The sequence below is a fragment of the Staurois parvus genome, unplaced genomic scaffold (genome assembly GCF_062004578.1).
Source record: "Staurois parvus isolate SC_StPar_1 unplaced genomic scaffold, SC_StPar_1.0 ptg000388l, whole genome shotgun sequence".
Taxonomy (NCBI): domain Eukaryota; kingdom Metazoa; phylum Chordata; class Amphibia; order Anura; family Ranidae; genus Staurois; species Staurois parvus.
In genome coordinates, this window is record NW_028318184.1 from 3,885,042 (window position 1) to 3,902,032 (window position 16,991).

Here is a 16,991-nt window from a genome sequence, read left to right on the forward strand (position 1 = left end):
GAGGGGAACAGAGCTGCTGACTTGTTGCTTCCAGGGGAAGCAGGGTGAGCCAAGCTGCTGAGCCACTGCTGGGAGAGGGGAACAGAGCTGCTGAGTCCCCGGTGCCAGGGGAAGCAGGGTGAGCTAAGCCGCAGAATCACTGCTGGGAGAGGGGAGCAGAGCTGCTGACTTGTTGCTGCCAGGGGAAGCAGGGTGAGCCAAGCTGCTGAGCCACTGCTGGGAGAGGGGAACAGTGCTGCTGAGTCCCTGGTGCCAGGGGAAGCAGGGTGAGCTAAGCTGCTGAGCCACTGCTGGGAGAGGGGAACAGAGCTGCTGAGTCCCCGGTACCAGGGGAAGCAGGGTGAGCTAAGCTGCTGAGCCACTGCTGGGAGAGGGGAACAGAGCTGCTGAGTCCTCGGTGCCAGGGGAAGCAGGGTGAGCTAAGCTGCTGAGCCACTGCTGGGAGAGGGGAGCAGAGCTGCTGAGTCCCTAATGCCAGGGGAAGCAGGGTGAGCTAAACTGTGGAGTCACTGCTGGGAGAGGGGAGCAGAGCTGCTGAGTCCCTGGTGCCAGGGGAAGCAGGGTGAGCTAAGCCGCGGAATCACTGCTGGGAGAGGGGAACAGAGCTGCTGAGTCCCTAATGCCAGGGGAAGCAGCGTGAGCTAAGCCGCGGAGTCACTGCTGGGAGAGGGGAGCAGAGCTGCTGAGTTGTTGCTGCCAGGGGAAGCAGGGTGAGCCAAGCTGCTGAGCCACTGCTGGGAGAGGGGAGCAGAGCTGCTGAGTCCCAGGTGCCAGGGGAAGCAGGGTGAGCTAAGCTGCTGAGCCACTGCTGGGAGAGGGGAGCAGAGCCACTGAGTCCCTGGTGCCAGGGGAAGCAGGGTGAGCTAAGCTGCTGAGCCACTGCTGGGAGAGGGGAACAGAGCTGCTGAGTCCCTAATGCCAGGGGAAGCAGGGTGAGCTAAGCCGCTTAGTCACTGCTGAGAGAGGGGAGCAGAGCTGCTGAGTCCCTGTGCCAGGGGAAGCAGGGTGAACTAAGCCATGGAGTCACTGCTGGGAGACGGGAGCAGAGCTGCTGAGTTGTTGCTGCCAGGGGAAGCAGGGTGAGCTAAGCTACTGAGCCACTGCTGGGAGAGGGGAGCAGAGCTGCTGAGTCCCGGGTGCCAGGGGAAGCAGGGTGAGCTAAGCTGCTGAGTCACTGCTGGGAGAGGGGAGCAGAGTTACTGAGTCCTTGCAGGTAAAAGCCCTTAGCGACATCATGAAACCACAATCAGATTGGCACAGACGGAAGATTTTTCTGCTGGGAGAGGGGAACAGAGCTGCTGGGTCCTCGGTGCCAGGGGAAGCAGGGTGAGCTAAGCTGCTGAGCCACTGCTGGGAGAGGGGAGCAGAGCTGCTGAGTCCCTAATGCCAGGGGAAGCAGGGTGAGCTAAACTGCGGAGTCACTGCTGGGAGAGGGGAGCAGAGCTGCTGAGTCCCTGGTGCCAGGGGAAGCAGGGTGAGCTAAGCCGCGGAATCACTGCTGGGAGAGGGGAACAGAGCTGCTGAGTCCCTAATGCCAGGGGAAGCAGCGTGAGCTAAGCCGCGGAGTCACTGCTGGGAGAGGGGAGCAGAGCTGCTGAGCTGTTGCTGCCAGGGGAAGCAGGGTGAGCCAAGCTGCTGAGCCACTGCTGGGAGAGGGGAGCAGAGCTGCTGAGTCCCAGGTGCCAGGGGAAGCAGGGTGAGCTAAGCTGCTGAGCCACTGCTGGGAGAGGGGAGCAGAGCCACTGAGTCCCTGGTGCCAGGGGAAGCAGGGTGAGCTAAGCTGCTGAGCCACTGCTGGGAGAGGGGAACAGAGCTGCTGAGTCCCTAATGCCAGGGGAAGCAGGGTGAGCTAAGCCGCTTAGTGACTGCTGAGAGAGGGGAGCAGAGCTGCTGAGTCCCTGTGCCAGGGGAAGCAGGGTGAACTAAGCCATGGAGTCACTGCTGGGAGACGGGAGCAGAGTTGCTGAGTTGTTGCTGCCAGGGGAAGCAGGGTGAGCTAAGCTACTGAGCCACTGCTGGGAGAGGGGAGCAGAGCTGCTGAGTCCCGGGTGCCAGGGGAAGCAGGGTGAGCTAAGCTGCTGAGTCACTGCTGGGAGAGGGGAGCAGAGTTACTGAGTCCTTGCAGGTAAAAGCCCTTAGCGACATCATGAAACCACAATCAGATTGGCACAGACGGAAGATTTTTCTGCTGGGAGAGGGGAACAGAGCTGCTGGGTCCTCGGTGCCAGGGGAAGCAGGGTGAGCTAAGCTGCTGAGCCACTGCTGGGAGAGGGGAGCAGAGCTGCTGAGTCCCTAATGCCAGGGGAAGCAGGGTGAGCTAAACTGCGGAGTCACTGCTGGGAGAGGGGAGCAGAGCTGCTGAGTCCCTGGTGCCAGGGGAAGCAGGGTGAGCTAAGCCGCGGAATCACTGCTGGGAGAGGGGAACAGAGCTGCTGAGTCCCTAATGCCAGGGGAGGCAGCGTGAGCTAAGCCGCGGAGTCACTGCTGGGAGAGGGGAGCAGAGCTGCTGAGCTGTTGCTGCCAGGGGAAGCAGGGTGAGCCAAGCTGCTGAGCCACTGCTGGGAGAGGGGAGCAGAGCTGCTGAGTCCCAGGTGCCAGGGGAAGCAGGGTGAGCTAAGCTGCTGAGCCACTGCTGGGAGAGGGGAGCAGAGCCACTGAGTCCCTGGTGCCAGGGGAAGCAGGGTGAGCTAAGCTGCTGAGCCACTGCTGGGAGAGGGGAACAGAGCTGCTGAGTCCCTAATGCCAGGGGAAGCAGGGTGAGCTAAGCCGCTTAGTGACTGCTGAGAGAGGGGAGCAGAGCTGCTGAGTCCCTGTGCCAGGGGAAGCAGGGTGAACTAAGCCATGGAGTCACTGCTGGGAGACGGGAGCAGAGTTGCTGAGTTGTTGCTGCCAGGGGAAGCAGGGTGAGCTAAGCTACTGAGCCACTGCTGGGAGAGGGGAGCAGAGCTGCTGAGTCCCGGGTGCCAGGGGAAGCAGGGTGAGCTAAGCTGCTGAGTCACTGCTGGGAGGAGGGAGCAGAGTTACTGAGTCCTTGCAGGTAAAAGCCCTTAGCGACATCATGAAACCACAATCAGATTGGCACAGACGGAAGATTTTTCTGGCTAATCAATGTAATAGCAATCACTTTATTTATCCTGCTCTCCGGTGGGACTCGTTTATTTATTTGAATGTTTAAAGGCTAACTCCACTTATAGCAACATATTACAGCTGTTGGGATGTAACATGTAACTTGTCCACTTATCACAAGTGCAATGCTACTGTGAAAAAAAAAATGCAAAAATAACTACTTTTTTATTTTAAGATGTCTAAATAGGAGAGCCTCTTTAAAATGGTATTGTGAACAATATAATGTGTGTGCCAAATTTTGGTCCAAATTTCACCTTGTCCTGATCTGCAATATCTCTGGTGAGACAGTCCTACTTCCTTCCACTAGGGGTCACTGCTACTTGCATGGACAAACACGTGCTGCGTGTAAACTGAATGCCATTTTAAAAGTTTAAATAGTTTCGATGTGGAAGGAAGGGAACAGTTTAAGAGATACAATTTACTGCAAATTATGAATCTATGGACACGTCAAATGTACATTTCCTGCCTCTAGCTGAAGAAGTCAAATGTTCAATACTGGGACAAATAGGTGAACTATTCCCTTGTTATAACTTGTATGTAAGGGGATGTAGCTCAGTGGTAGAGCGCATGCTTTGCATGTATGAGGCCCCGGGTTCAATCCCCGGCATCTCCATCTTTTAAAAGACAACATTTAATTACCAAACAATGCAAATCATGTTTATTCAATACTTAGCGAAATACACTGTATTGTCAAAAGCATTGGGACACCTTCCTTTACACACACATAAACTTTAACGGCATCCCAGTCTGAGGCTACGTTCACACTAGCCTTGTGTGTAGGCGGCAGAGAGGCGTTTGGGAAGCGTTTTTACCGCTTCCCAAACGCCTCTGCCAATTCTGAACATTACAGCACATGGTGCTGTCTAACGGGAGCATTTGCGTCACGGCAAAATAGACGCCTCTGGTCGAGTCAGGAGGCGTTGAAGCCTCCTATTCTCGTCTATAGTGCCGCTCCGCAAACGCCCGGCCGGCGTTTGCGGTGCGGTTGCAACACGGTTGCAGGGTGTTTGCGGAGCGGTAACACCACTCAAACTGCATTATAGGCGTTTGTGGGGCATTATTAACGCTCGGCAAATGCCTAGCAACCGCCGCTAAACCGCGCATGCGACGTTTGCGGAGCGTTTGCCGAGCATTAAAAAACGCTCTGCAAGCGCCGGACCAAAGCTTGCCAAACGCTATAGGGGCGTTTGGCAAGCGTTGGTAAAACAGCCAAGTGTTAATGAGCCCTGAGTCCTTAGGGTTCAATATTGAGTTGGTCCCGCCCTTTGCAGCTATAACAGCTTCAGCTCTTCTGGGAAGTCTGTCCACAAGGTTTAGGAGTGTCTATGGGAATGTTTGACCATTCCTCCAGTAGCACATTTGTGAGGTCAGGCAGTGATGTCGGGGGAGAAGGCCTGGTTTGCAGTCTCCGCTCTAATTCATGTCAAAGGTGTCCTGTCATGTCGAGTGCAGGTCAGTCAAGTTCCTCCACCCCAAACTTGTCTTTATGGACCTTGCTTTGTGCACTGGTGTGCAGTCATGTTGGAACAGGAAGGGGCCGTCCCCAAACTGTTCCCACAAAGTTGGGAACATGAAATTGTCCGAAATGTCTTGGTATGCTGACACCTTAAGCATTCCCTTCACTGGAACTAAGGGGCCAAGCCCAACCCCTGAAAAACAACCCCACACAATAATCCCCCCTCCACCAAACTTTACACTTGGTACAATGCAGTCAGGCAAGTACCGTTCTCCTGACAACCGCCAAACCCAGACATGTCCATCGGATTGCCAGACAGAGAAGCGTGATTGGTCACTCCAGAGAACATGTCTCCGCTGTTCTAGAGTCCAGTGGCGGCGTGCTTTACACCACTGCATCCGACACTTTGCATTGCACTTGGTGATGTAAGGCTTGGATGCAGCTGCTCGGCCATGGAAACCCATTCCATGAAGCTCTCTATGCACTGTTCTGCTAATCTGAAGGCCACATGAAGTTTGGAGGTCTTTAGCTATTGACTCTGCAGACAGTTGGCAACATCTGTGCACTGTGTGCTTCAGCATGCGCTGACCCCGCTCTGTCATTTTACGTTGCCTACCACTTCATGGCTGAGTTGCTGTTGTTCCCAGTTGCTTCCACTTTGTTGTAATACCACTAACAGTTGACCGTGGAATATTTAGTAGCAAGGAAATGTCACGGATGAACTTATTGCACAGGTGCCAACCTATCATGGTACCACGCTTGAATTCACTGATCTGAGAGCGACCCATTCTTTCACAAATGTTTGTAGAAGCAGTCTGCATGCCTAGGGGCTTGATTGCTCTCCAAATCAAGGAACATTTCTGAACTTAGAGGTTGCTGTTAGAGCTCCTTCCTTCCACTAGGGGTCACTGCTACTTGCATGGACAAACACGTGCTGCGTGTGAACTGAAAGTCATTTTAAAAGTTTAAATAGATTCAGTATAGAAGTATGGGAAAAGTTGAAGGAATACAATTTATTTTACTGAAAACTATGAATTTCTGCAGACGTACATTTTCCAATCCAAGAAAGGTCAAATATTTAATATTGGGACAAATATTCAAACTATTTAAATGCCAAAAAATCTAAAAGACACACAACATGCAGTATATGGTATAATAGACTGATTAAATAATCCCAGGATTCATCTCATTGCTGTGATCAAAAGCTTGACCTTTCAGATCAGTAGGCATAGTCATATGGGGATGTAGCTCAGTGGTAGAGCGCATGCTTTGCATGTATGAGGCCCCGGGTTCAATCCCCGGCATCTCCATTTTTTTTTTAAAGTGGGAGAGGGAGCAAGAACCATTAAGTCTCCAGGATGGGCATGTGGAGATAAGCTTCGTAGTCACTGCTGAGAAAAAGGAGAGATGCTGAATCTTGGCTGAGAGGGAGGAACTGAGCTGCAGAAAGAACAACTTTGATCCTTGTGCTGAACTTTGAGGATGGCTTGCTCAATGGTGCCAGCAACTACAGAGGTGAGTGAAGATGTGTTTTAAAGCTCATTTACAGCTTGTTAAGTATATGGAACTGTTTGAATGTTCATAGCCTGGCCACAAATCCACTTTAAAATTAGACATCCTCTAGGGTATATGTGTTAATCACAAGCCCCGCAAGCTGCATCTGACCTGCCAGGCCATTTCAAGTGGTCCTCGCACCCAGGGCTTTTCTCCAGCCGCCACCTCTTGTACTTGTCCTCTGTTCCCCACTCACTACTCTCACTTGTAAACACAGAAGCCTTCTGTGATGAGAGCTGTGTTGTGAGATGTGTGCAGAGGTACGGAATGGGAAAGAGTGGTGCAGAGTTCAGAAATGAGTTGGGGGTGGAAGTGAGATGTGGATAGCCTGTGAAAGAGAGCTGAACCCTGCACTCTGTGCATAGCACACCCCTAAACCCTGCACTCTGTACACAGGGCACCCTGAAACTCTGCACTCTGTATGTAGCACACTCCTCAACCCTGCACTCTGTGCATAGCACACCCCTAAACCCTGCACTCTGTACACAGGGCACCCTGAAAATCTGCACTCTGTATGTAGCACACTCCTCAACCCAGCACTATTTACACAGCGCAGCCCTAAACTCTGTACTCTGTACTTTTTACAAAGCGCACCCCTGAACGCTGTACTCTGTACATATGGCACCCTTGAACTATGCACTTTTTACATAGCGCACCCATGAACTCTTCATTCTGTATGTAGCACACTCCTTAACCCTGCACTCTGTGCATAGCACACCCCTAAGCCCTACACTCTGTATGTAGCACACTCCTCAAACCTGCACTCTGTGCATAGCACACCCCTAAGCCCTACACTCTGTATGTAGCACACTCCTCAACCCTGCACTCTGTGCATAGCACACCCCTAAACCCTACACTCTGTATGTAGCACACTCCTCAAACCTGCACTCTGTGCATAGCACACCCCTAAGCCCTACACTCTGTATGTAGCACACTCCTCAAACCTGCACTCTGTGCATAGCACACCCCTAAACCCTACACTCTGTATGTAGCACACTCCTCAAACCTGCACTCTGTGCATAGCACACCCCTAAGCCCTACACTCTGTATGTAGCACACTCCTCAAACCTGCACTCTGTGCATAGCACACCCCTAAGCCCTACACTCTGTATGTAGCACACTCCTCAAACCTGCACTCTGTGCATAGCACACCCCTAAACCCTGCACTCTGTACACAGGGCACCCTGAAAATCTGCACTCTGTATGTAGCACACTCCTCAACCCAGCACTATTTACACAGCGCAGCCCTAAACTCTGTACTCTGTACTTTTTACAAAGCGCACCCCTGAACGCTGTACTCTGTACATATGGCACCCTTGAACTATGCACTTTTTACATAGCGCACCCATGAACTCTTCATTCTGTATGTAGCACACTCCTTAACCCTGCACTCTGTGCATAGCACACCCCTAAGCCCTACACTCTGTATGTAGCACACTCCTCAAACCTGCACTCTGTGCATAGCACACCCCTAAGCCCTACACTCTGTATGTAGCACACTCCTCAACCCTGCACTCTGTGCATAGCACACCCCTAAACCCTACACTCTGTATGTAGCACACTCCTCAACCCTGCACTCTGTGCATAGCACACCCCTAAACCCTACACTCTGTATGTAGCACACTCCTCAAACCTGCACTCTGTGCATAGCACACCCCTAAGCCCTACACTCTGTATGTAGCACACTCCTCAAACCTGCACTCTGTGCATAGCACACCCCTAAGCCCTACACTCTGTATGTAGCACACTCCTCAAACCTGCACTCTGTGCATAGCACACCCCTAAGCCCTACACTCTGTATGTAGTACACTCCTCAACCCTACACTCTGTACACAGCGCACCCCTAAACTCTGCACTCTGTACTTTTTACATAGCACACCCCTGAACACTGCACTCTGTACACAGGGCACCCCTGAACCCCGAACTCAGTACATAGCATACCCCTGAACTCCACAGAATTTACGCAGCGCACCGTGGAACTCTGCACTCTGTGCATAGGGCACCCCTGAACTTCTGCCCCACTCCAACAGCACTGAGCTGCACAACAATTTCACCAAGGGAGGGGATATAGCTCAGTGGTAGAGTGCATGCTTTGCATGTATGAGGCCCCGGGTTCAATCCCTGACATCTCCCTCTTTTAAACAATGATGTTTAATTGTCAATCAATGCTAATCATGTTTATGCAGTTCAAAGCAAAACAAGTAGGATTCCATTGGGGTAAAAAGCAAAACAAGTAAGATAAGGGGAAATCTTCCATTGGGGACCCCTGTCCTCCCTCCTACCAGCGGTGACCCCTGTCTTCCCTTCTGCCAGTTGTGACCCCTGTCCTCCCTCCTGCCAGTGGTGACCCCTGTCCTCTCTCCACACCAGGAGATAAGGGGAAATCTTCCATTGGGGACCCCTGTCCTCCCTCCTACCAGCGGTGACCCCTGTCTTCCCTCCTGCCAGTGGTGACCCCTGTCCTCTCTCCACACCAGGAGATAAGGGGAAATCTTCCATTGGGGACCCCTGTCCTCCCTCCTACCAGCGGTGACCCCTGTCTTCCCTCCTGCCAGTGGTGACCCCTGTCCTCTCTCCACACCAGTCCCACCAAAAAAAACCTTTTTTAGCTCTCCAATTTTGCCCCACTCCAACAGCACTGAGCTGCACAGCAGTCTCACCAAGAGTGGGGATGTAGCTCAGTGGTAGAGCGCATGCTTTGCATGTATGAGGCCCCGGGTTCAATCCCCGGCATCTCCATCTTTTAAACAATGTTTAATTGTCTATCAGTGCTAATTGTGATTATACTGTTCAAAGCAAAACAAGTAGGATTATCAAAGTATATAGATGCAGCAAAATACTACTGGTCTGGCTGTGTTATGGATAAATGCCAATTCAATGGCGTTCAATATAGGAAATTCGAGAACAGGAGATAAGGGCAAATCTTATATTGGGGACCCTTGTCCTCTCTCCTACCAGCGGTGACCCCTGTCCTGCCTCCTGCCAGTGGTGACCCCTGTCCTCTCTCCACACCAGTCCCACCAAAAAAAACCTTTTTTAGCTCTCCAATTTTGCCCCACTCCAACAGCACTGAGTTGCAGAGCAGCTTAGAGAAGGGAGGGGATGTAGCTCAGTGGTAGAGTGCATGCTTCGCATGTATGAGGCCCCGGGTTCAATCCCCGGCATCTCCAGTTTTTTTGCCAAGCAGCAATAAATCACCATTCTAGTTAAGTGAGGTGCTTTAGGGTGAAAATACCTGTCTGATGGAATGTTAAAGTGGTTTTATTCATGCATTCTATACATGAAGGTAAAAATCCATCTGTGTGCTGCTCCCCCTCACAGCCCCCCCCCCCCCCAATACTCACCTGAGCCCCCTCTCAAGCCAGCAATGTGCACGGGAGCCGCACCTGGCCCGGGACTTCCTCTCCTCATTGGCTGGTGCCATTGACTCCCACTGCTGTCAATCACAGTCAGTGAGCCAATAAGGAGAGAGTGGGAGGTGGGGCAGGGCTGAGCCACTGCTCTATGTGTCATGGATGCACAGAGCAGGGCTTGGGAGCAAACATGCACCAGTGCCCCCTTAGCAAGTGGCTTGCTATTGGGTGCACTGGTCAAGGGGGAGGAGCTAGCAGGGGTCCCGAGAACAGGAGGGTCGGGGCTGCTCTGCGCAAAACCACTACACCGAGCAGGTGAGTGTAACATGTTTGTTATATTTTTAAAAAAAAGTTGAACCCTTAATGTCACTTTAACAGAACTCTATAAGGTCCAACTCCCACTTCTTGACAAAGTCAATTGCAGGATACTATACAAAAAAGTGTAAAATTCTATTATACATATGTTGTCATTTTCCCACTCTGGGAAATTCGTTACTATTGTGATTCAGAAATTCGGATACATCCAAATCTGCAAATAACAAAAATTTAGATTTGTAAAAAAAAGGCACGTCTATCTCCTGCTGGAGGGGGGAATGCAGTGCAGGGAGTTGTTCTTGCCAAGAGATGTTAACCCCTTCCTGCCCAGTGCCATGAGTACAGTGTCAGTGCTTTTTATTATCATTGATCACTGTATTGGTGTCACTGAGGATGTCAGTGGCAGTTAGTCAGTTCCCCCCCCAGTGTCAGAATGCCTGCCGCAGTCCTGCTATAAGCCGCTGATCGCTGCCATTACTAGCATAAAAAAAATTAAAACTAAAATGTCAGTATATATACATATATGCATACATATACATTTGTAGATGCTGTAACTTTCACATAAAATTAATTTACACGTATTGGGATGTAGTAGAATACATTTTGGCCTAAATTTATGAAGAAATTAGATTTTTTTTATTTTTTTTATTGGATATGTTTTATAGCAAAAAGTAAAAAATATTGTATTTTTTTTTTCAAAATTGTTAAATTTTTTTGTTTATAGCGCAAAAAATAAAAAATGCACAGGTGATGAAATACCACCGAAAGAAAGCTCTATTTGTGGAAAAAAAACTGCATAAATGTAATTTATGTACAGCGTTGCATGACCGCGCAATTTTCAGTTAAAGTAACGCAGCACCGTATCGCAAAAAATGGCCTGGTCAGGAAGGCGGGGGAGGTAAATTCTCTGAAGAACAAGTGGTTAAACTGGTAAATCCTGTATAATAATAATAATAATCATGTACAGTATCTTTCACATAGGTTTTTTTTTTGGGGGGGGTGTTGTGGGTTGTAGTAGTAAAAAAAAAAAAAAAAAGCAGTTGAGCAGTCTGGAACAGACTTTCAGCAGAGGTAGTGAGTCAACAGTGTCATCGGTTTGATAAAACAATGAAATCTGATTCAGGCCACCTGGCACATAGGGTTGCCACCTCATCCCTTTAACCCCAAACACATATTAATTTCACAGGTTCTGTGGCTGATTAACTGCATCCCCACAGCCCTATAGCAGAAATACTGCTGCAGGGCGGCACGGGTGCGCAAAATTACGTATATATATATATATATATATATATATATATATATACACATGATTTCGCATCTGCGGGTAGGGGGTGCACACGAGCAGTCCACGCGCCCTACCTGCGCCGCCATTTGCGGCTGCGGCTGTCAATCACTGGGTCCCTGCCAGTAATTACTCACCAGCGCCCAGTGATTTCCGACGATCACCGACGGGGAGGAGGACTGTTTTGTTTACTAACAGTTCTCCTCCCTGTCAGCTCGGCACACTGCTCTGGATGGCTGTGCACAGTACAGCCATCCAGAGCAGTGTGATTACAGTGAAACACACACACCGCCCCCTAGTAAAACACTTCCTGCACACAGTTAACCCTTTGATCACCCCTTTGATCAGTGACTTATAGCAGGACTGCGGGACTGCAGTGGGTATTCTGACACTGGGTGGAACTGACTTGGTGTCACTGACATCCCCAGTGACACCAATACAGTGATTATCGGCGTTTCAAACACAAAATGCTTGTAAACATGGCTAACCGCGTTTATAGGTGTTTGCGTTTGAAATTTTTTTTAACTCTTCCATTTCCAGATGCTGTCCAGAGCCTTTTTTCATCATGAAAAATGCATGCAAAGCGTTTTCCCGGTACTCAAATGGACCTGGTACACCATACTTTGAGGTTTCGCATGAAAGAAAATGTTAGGCACTGCTGCAATAATTTCTGCACAGAAATGAGCTGGAATACATCCAAACACCACAAAAAAAAAGACAGCTAACCTCAACAAATACTGCTCTCTCTGCTTCTGCTCTATTTCTCTCAAAATGTCTGAAATAGTTAATTTTGTACTATTTTTCAGTGCATTCTGGGCATTTTGGAGGGTCTCCTGAGGTTATCTTTAAAAAAAAAAAACGCTTCTAAACACGGTATGCAAACACGACTAAACAGATGTTTTTTAACCTACGTTTTCCAGCAATCAGTTTCCATCGTTCAGAAGTGTCCCGTGTACATGGGGCCTTATGCAGGCCATAGACGGGTCGAAAATCGGCCGATTTTTTTAAAAAAAAAAATTAAAAATCGGTCATTCGGTCGGCCGAAGTTACCACCAACGGTAAAAAAATCGGCCGACAAAATCATCAAGCTCACCCCATAACTTCTGTCCCTTGCAGGTCACGGCTCATGCGCGGATTTTTTATCGGTAAAACGATCGGCTGATTTGCCCATCATTGCCGGGAAAATCAGCCGATTGTCAAAATCGGCTGCGAATTTTCCAACATAACCGATAAAAAAAATGTGCAAAAAATCCGAAAAACGGCAGACCAATTACCCCACTAAGGCTACGTTCACACTAGCCTTGTTAGCAAGCGGCAGACAGGCGTTTGGGAAGCGTTTTTACAGTTTCCCAAATGCCTGGGAAAATTTTGCACATTGCAGCACGTAGTGCTGTTCAAACGGGAGTGTTAGCGTTGCGTTGCGGCAAAACGGACGCCTCTGGTCGAGTCAGGAGGAGTTGAAGCCTCCTATTCAAGTCTATGGTGCCGCTCCGCAAACGCCTGGCCGGCGTTTGCGGTGCAGTTGCGAGGCATTTGCGGAGCGGTAACACCATTCAAACTTCATTATAGGTGTTTGTGGGGCGTTTTTAATGCTTGGCAAAGCCGCGCATGCTGCGTTTGCATATCGTTAAAAACGCTCCGCAAACGTCGGACCAATGCTTGTCAAACGCTATAGGGGCGTTTGGCAAGAGTTGGAAAAACAGTCAAGTGTGAACGAGCCCTAACAGTGAGAAAATTGGCCGTTTTTTTGTTTTTGAATGAAAAATCGGCCAATTTTCGACCCGTCTATGGCCAGCATTAAGGTGTCTATACACTTTACTTCCCTCTGGCTTTCATTATGCGGACAAATCCATTCAATTTAGCATTTGTTTTATTTGCGCAGACATTCCCCCCCTGACACCTTTTGAAATAGACTAGTCCATAGCACATAGATTTTCTCATCTGTTTTTGGGCGTAGGCTGAGGATACTCCCCCTCATTTACTGGAAGTGGTATGGTCCTATGAATGTTAGAGAGCAGTGGATGAATCCATTGGTGTGCAGTATTGGGGGGTGCACAGTGGTGGCAGCAGAGCAGGTGGGATAGAGACATTGGATTGTCTGTTGTTTGTGGGTGAGAGACTTCCTTTATTAAGCTTTATTGTACTTGATTGGGAGCTTGGTGATTTGGGTGCCCAGAGATTGCAGGTTTGACACTGGAAATGCCCATTAAAGGGCTTGTCCACCTTGGCATGCACATTGTAAGGCTGGTGTGCAATGTGAAGGGGTGGTGTGATGTATTGTTACACTGTTTATTTATTTTTCTTTTTATTGTATTGAGGTGTCACCAAATAACACATCTCTCAGCTCTATGCGCATATTGTGATGTGCTGCAGACATGGTGGATTTTTACGCAGCACCTACCAATGCACCTGGATGGTGTCATGGTGTCAGCGGGGTACATAGAAAACCATAGTTTTATAGTGGCTCTTGTGTTGATCTATACTGCTCAGTGAAAATGATGTGAATGAGCCCTTGGGGCTGGTGTGGGAGAGTCATGTTCTGTGTGCGTTTCCTGCACAATGCTCGAGCGCGCTGCCCTTGCGATTTGCTGTAGGTATTGTTAACAGCACCCCAAACACAGATCACAAATGCAGTTACCAAATTGCATTTGGTACGGCGCCTTTTTTTTTAAAAAGTGCATGCACTTCATTTTCTGTGTTTCTATGCGATTTTGCAGCCCATTCAAATGAAAAGTCGCACTGCACGGGAACGCGGTATGCGTTTCTGTGCAATTCAGATGTGACTCGGAAGCCTAGGTAGGCCATACACAAAGCAAATTTCTTTCCTGCAAGCTTGGATTGCTCCTGCGGAGCCAGGGTTGCCACCTCATCCCTTCAAAACTAGACACATTCTAATTACACAGGTTCCGGGGCTAATTTAATGCAGATAAGACATTAAGCCAGGCTTCATACAATGCTGTGCGGCATATCGCATGTGATGCGCACAGGAACCGCACCGCATTGCTGTGCAAATTGCATGCGAATTCTGCGCAGTGTGATTTGAGCCATACATTTTTGTATGGTTCAAATCACACCGCATCCACACCAAATAGGTGCAGGAACCTAGCATCGGATTGCATGGGTATTCACAGCTATGCAATCCGATTGTCCACATCGCACCGCGTTTTCTAAACCAATTTCAGGGTGTTGTTAACATTCACACCTGCAGTGGTTCACATGAACAGGATGCGATTGAGAAATTCGCACAAAAACCGCCGCAAATTTTGCACCGCATTAGTGTGAACCCAGGCTAAGCGAGTTTAAATACCACCTTAATCAGCCCCAGAACCTGTGTAATTTAATATGTATTTGGTTTTAAAGGGATGAAGTGGCAAACCTACAGAGAGCCATTGGCCATTGTATTCTCCCGGTGGGGAGAAGATGGTGATCGTTGCTACCAGCTGTTGTTGACAATTGTATGTGAAATCAGGTAGGCTGGCTGTACCCAAGATAATCAATCAATTTGGGTGCCTTCAGCCTACCCATACATGTTTCAAATAGATTATGCAATTTTTTTAAATTTTTTTTTTTGGGGGGGGGACACCTGGCCTGGGGAGCCTTCCTGGCTGGCAGAACGCAATGATTACTGCCATAGCAGTAATCACATGTAAAAAATGCGACAAGCTGGGTATATCCAAGTTGATTGGTGAATCGACCTGGGTACATTCAGCCTCCCCATACATGTGTTGAATTTTGGCCGGTTCATGCTGAAGACTGGAACCATCTATGGCCGGCCTTACTCTGATGAACCATACCACAAAATCCAGAGGTTATCCATAGGGTGTTGATGACTTGTCTCTGATCTTCACTGCTGACGCTCTAAGTATAGAATGTTTGACCTACAGGGCTGGCTCACACCAAAGAAACAGTTTGGATGTGTTTCTGCATGCACATTTTTGATGCATTCTGGTGCATGGACGTGTGCTTTTAGGTACATTTCGGTGCATATTTGATGCATTTCACCATGTTCCAGTACAGTTCAGTGCAGGAAAAAGCAGCATGTTCTACCACCCCCCCCTTTTTTTTTTTTTTTTTTTTTTTATTTTGTTCTGGAACTGACAACACTGGTGTGACCTATGCCACTGGAAACCATATAACTAACTATCCATGCATTTTTGATGCAGGAAAAAAAAAACGCATTGGACTGCATGCGGTGTGAACCAGCCCTTACAGCGTGTCTCTAATCTGCCTTCTACTGCACAATGTCCTGCATAAATGTGCCCCATTACACACTGTACTTGTATTTATATGTCTTCTTCCAGGTGAAGGCCTTATCACCATATGATGGAGGCACATAAACATGCAGGAAACAGTCATTGATTTTCTCTGGGCCCCTCTACCTCTGCTTGCTTGTCAAAAAGCATGCATTCATTTTTGTTTTGCATCATCCTTTTTTTGCATGCTGCACCTTCCTCTGCAGTATAAGGTGCATGTTATATTGGAGGCCCTTTTGTATACATGTTAATATCTAGGAATTTTGGCTTTTCAATGGTTAATCCCTTTAAGCCCAGGGTGTTACTGGCCAATCACGTTATTGGCTTTCACAGTGGTCACATGATCAGGAGCCGGTCCCGCTGACTCCTGATCATTAGAGAGTTGACTTTGACAGCTGGACAGGGCCATCTTTAATATTGATTGGACAGACATTCTCTTGCGCCCCCCCCCCCCCCCCCCCCCCTGCAATTTCACCCTCTACTTTCTCTGAGACAAACAATACATAGCAGCTAGACTCAAAATTAGTTTACTGCAGCAGATCAGAAGCAGTGATTGTGACTGGTTGCCAAAGGTTACAGCATATCATTACTGCTCACTGGCTGGTTGCTAGAGGTTACAGTACACACTACGGCTCACTGATTAGTTGCTGGAGGTTACTGTACCTCATTACTGCTCATTGGTTGCTATAGGTTACTGTGCATTATTACTTCACTGATTGGCTGCTAAAGGTTACAGCACATCATTACCGCTCACTGATTGGTTGCAAGACGTTACAGCACATAATTACTGGTCACTGATTGGTTGCTAGAGGTTACAGCACATCATGTACATCCCCCTCCTTGCTCACCTGTGCAACCCAAACTGTAATTCCTTCTCTGTCAACCTCTGCACACTCCACCCACACCACTTTGCTTACTTTTGCAGAACAGGCTGATGGTAGGCTCAATGACCACAGTTGCAGGCAGGACTTTCAAGCATGCTCCTGTTTACCTCCCCAATGGGCAGCATTCAGCAGAGGTGATGGTGGATGGAAAAACAGGGGGGCATAATATACATATGAATGCCAGCGCTATTTACATTTCAGTCCTTGTTATATACATGTGAATGCTGACATGATCTGGGTCATCTGTACACTGCAATAGGGCAGAGCTGGGCTGTATAAGTGACAGCACGTCACACTGAGTTATCGGGACACAGCGCAGGAGGAAGACTTCAAGGGACAAGGGTATGTAAAGCAGGACAACTGGCAAATATGAGACAGCTGCTTTGGGCCCCATAAAAACTGACTGGACCCTTTTGCCCAGCCTTAAAGAGGGCCCTGTAGCTGGGTCACTATGTTATGGTGAGCTCTGCCGCCCAGGGCCGCTTATGCATTGCTCCCAACTGTTACTGATTTCGAGGGACTGTTCCTCATTTGGAATAAGGTCCCTCTTTCCTCCTCATTTGTCCCTCATTTTGATCTGATGCATATCGTTGTATATAAAATGCACTGTTTCTCTATGAAAAAGTGTTCATAATGCTAAAACTTTTTCATTCAGTTTCTAATTGCTGCATTCGTAAATTTCAAAAGCCAAAATAAAGAAATAGTAGTTAAAAAAAAAAAAAAAACACTCTTCCTCTTCTTCCTCCTCCTTCTTCCTCCTTCTTCCTC

General features: G+C 48.6%; 4 non-coding genes across 4 annotated transcripts; all 4 read left to right on the top strand.

The window, feature by feature from the left end:
- The first annotated feature begins 3,667 nt into the window (after positions 1-3,667).
- Positions 3,668-3,739, top strand: TRNAA-UGC (transfer RNA alanine (anticodon UGC)). The gene has a single exon. It is a non-coding gene; the product is annotated as a tRNA-Ala (tRNA).
- Positions 3,740-5,820: 2,081 nt separating this feature from the next.
- Positions 5,821-5,892, top strand: TRNAA-UGC (transfer RNA alanine (anticodon UGC)). The gene has a single exon. It is a non-coding gene; the product is annotated as a tRNA-Ala (tRNA).
- A 2,911-nt stretch (positions 5,893-8,803) lies between these two features.
- Positions 8,804-8,875, top strand: TRNAA-UGC (transfer RNA alanine (anticodon UGC)). The gene has a single exon. It is a non-coding gene; the product is annotated as a tRNA-Ala (tRNA).
- Positions 8,876-9,234: 359 nt separating this feature from the next.
- Positions 9,235-9,306, top strand: TRNAA-CGC (transfer RNA alanine (anticodon CGC)). Its single transcript has one exon. It is a non-coding gene; the product is annotated as a tRNA-Ala (tRNA).
- Positions 9,307-16,991: the final 7,685 nt, after the last annotated feature.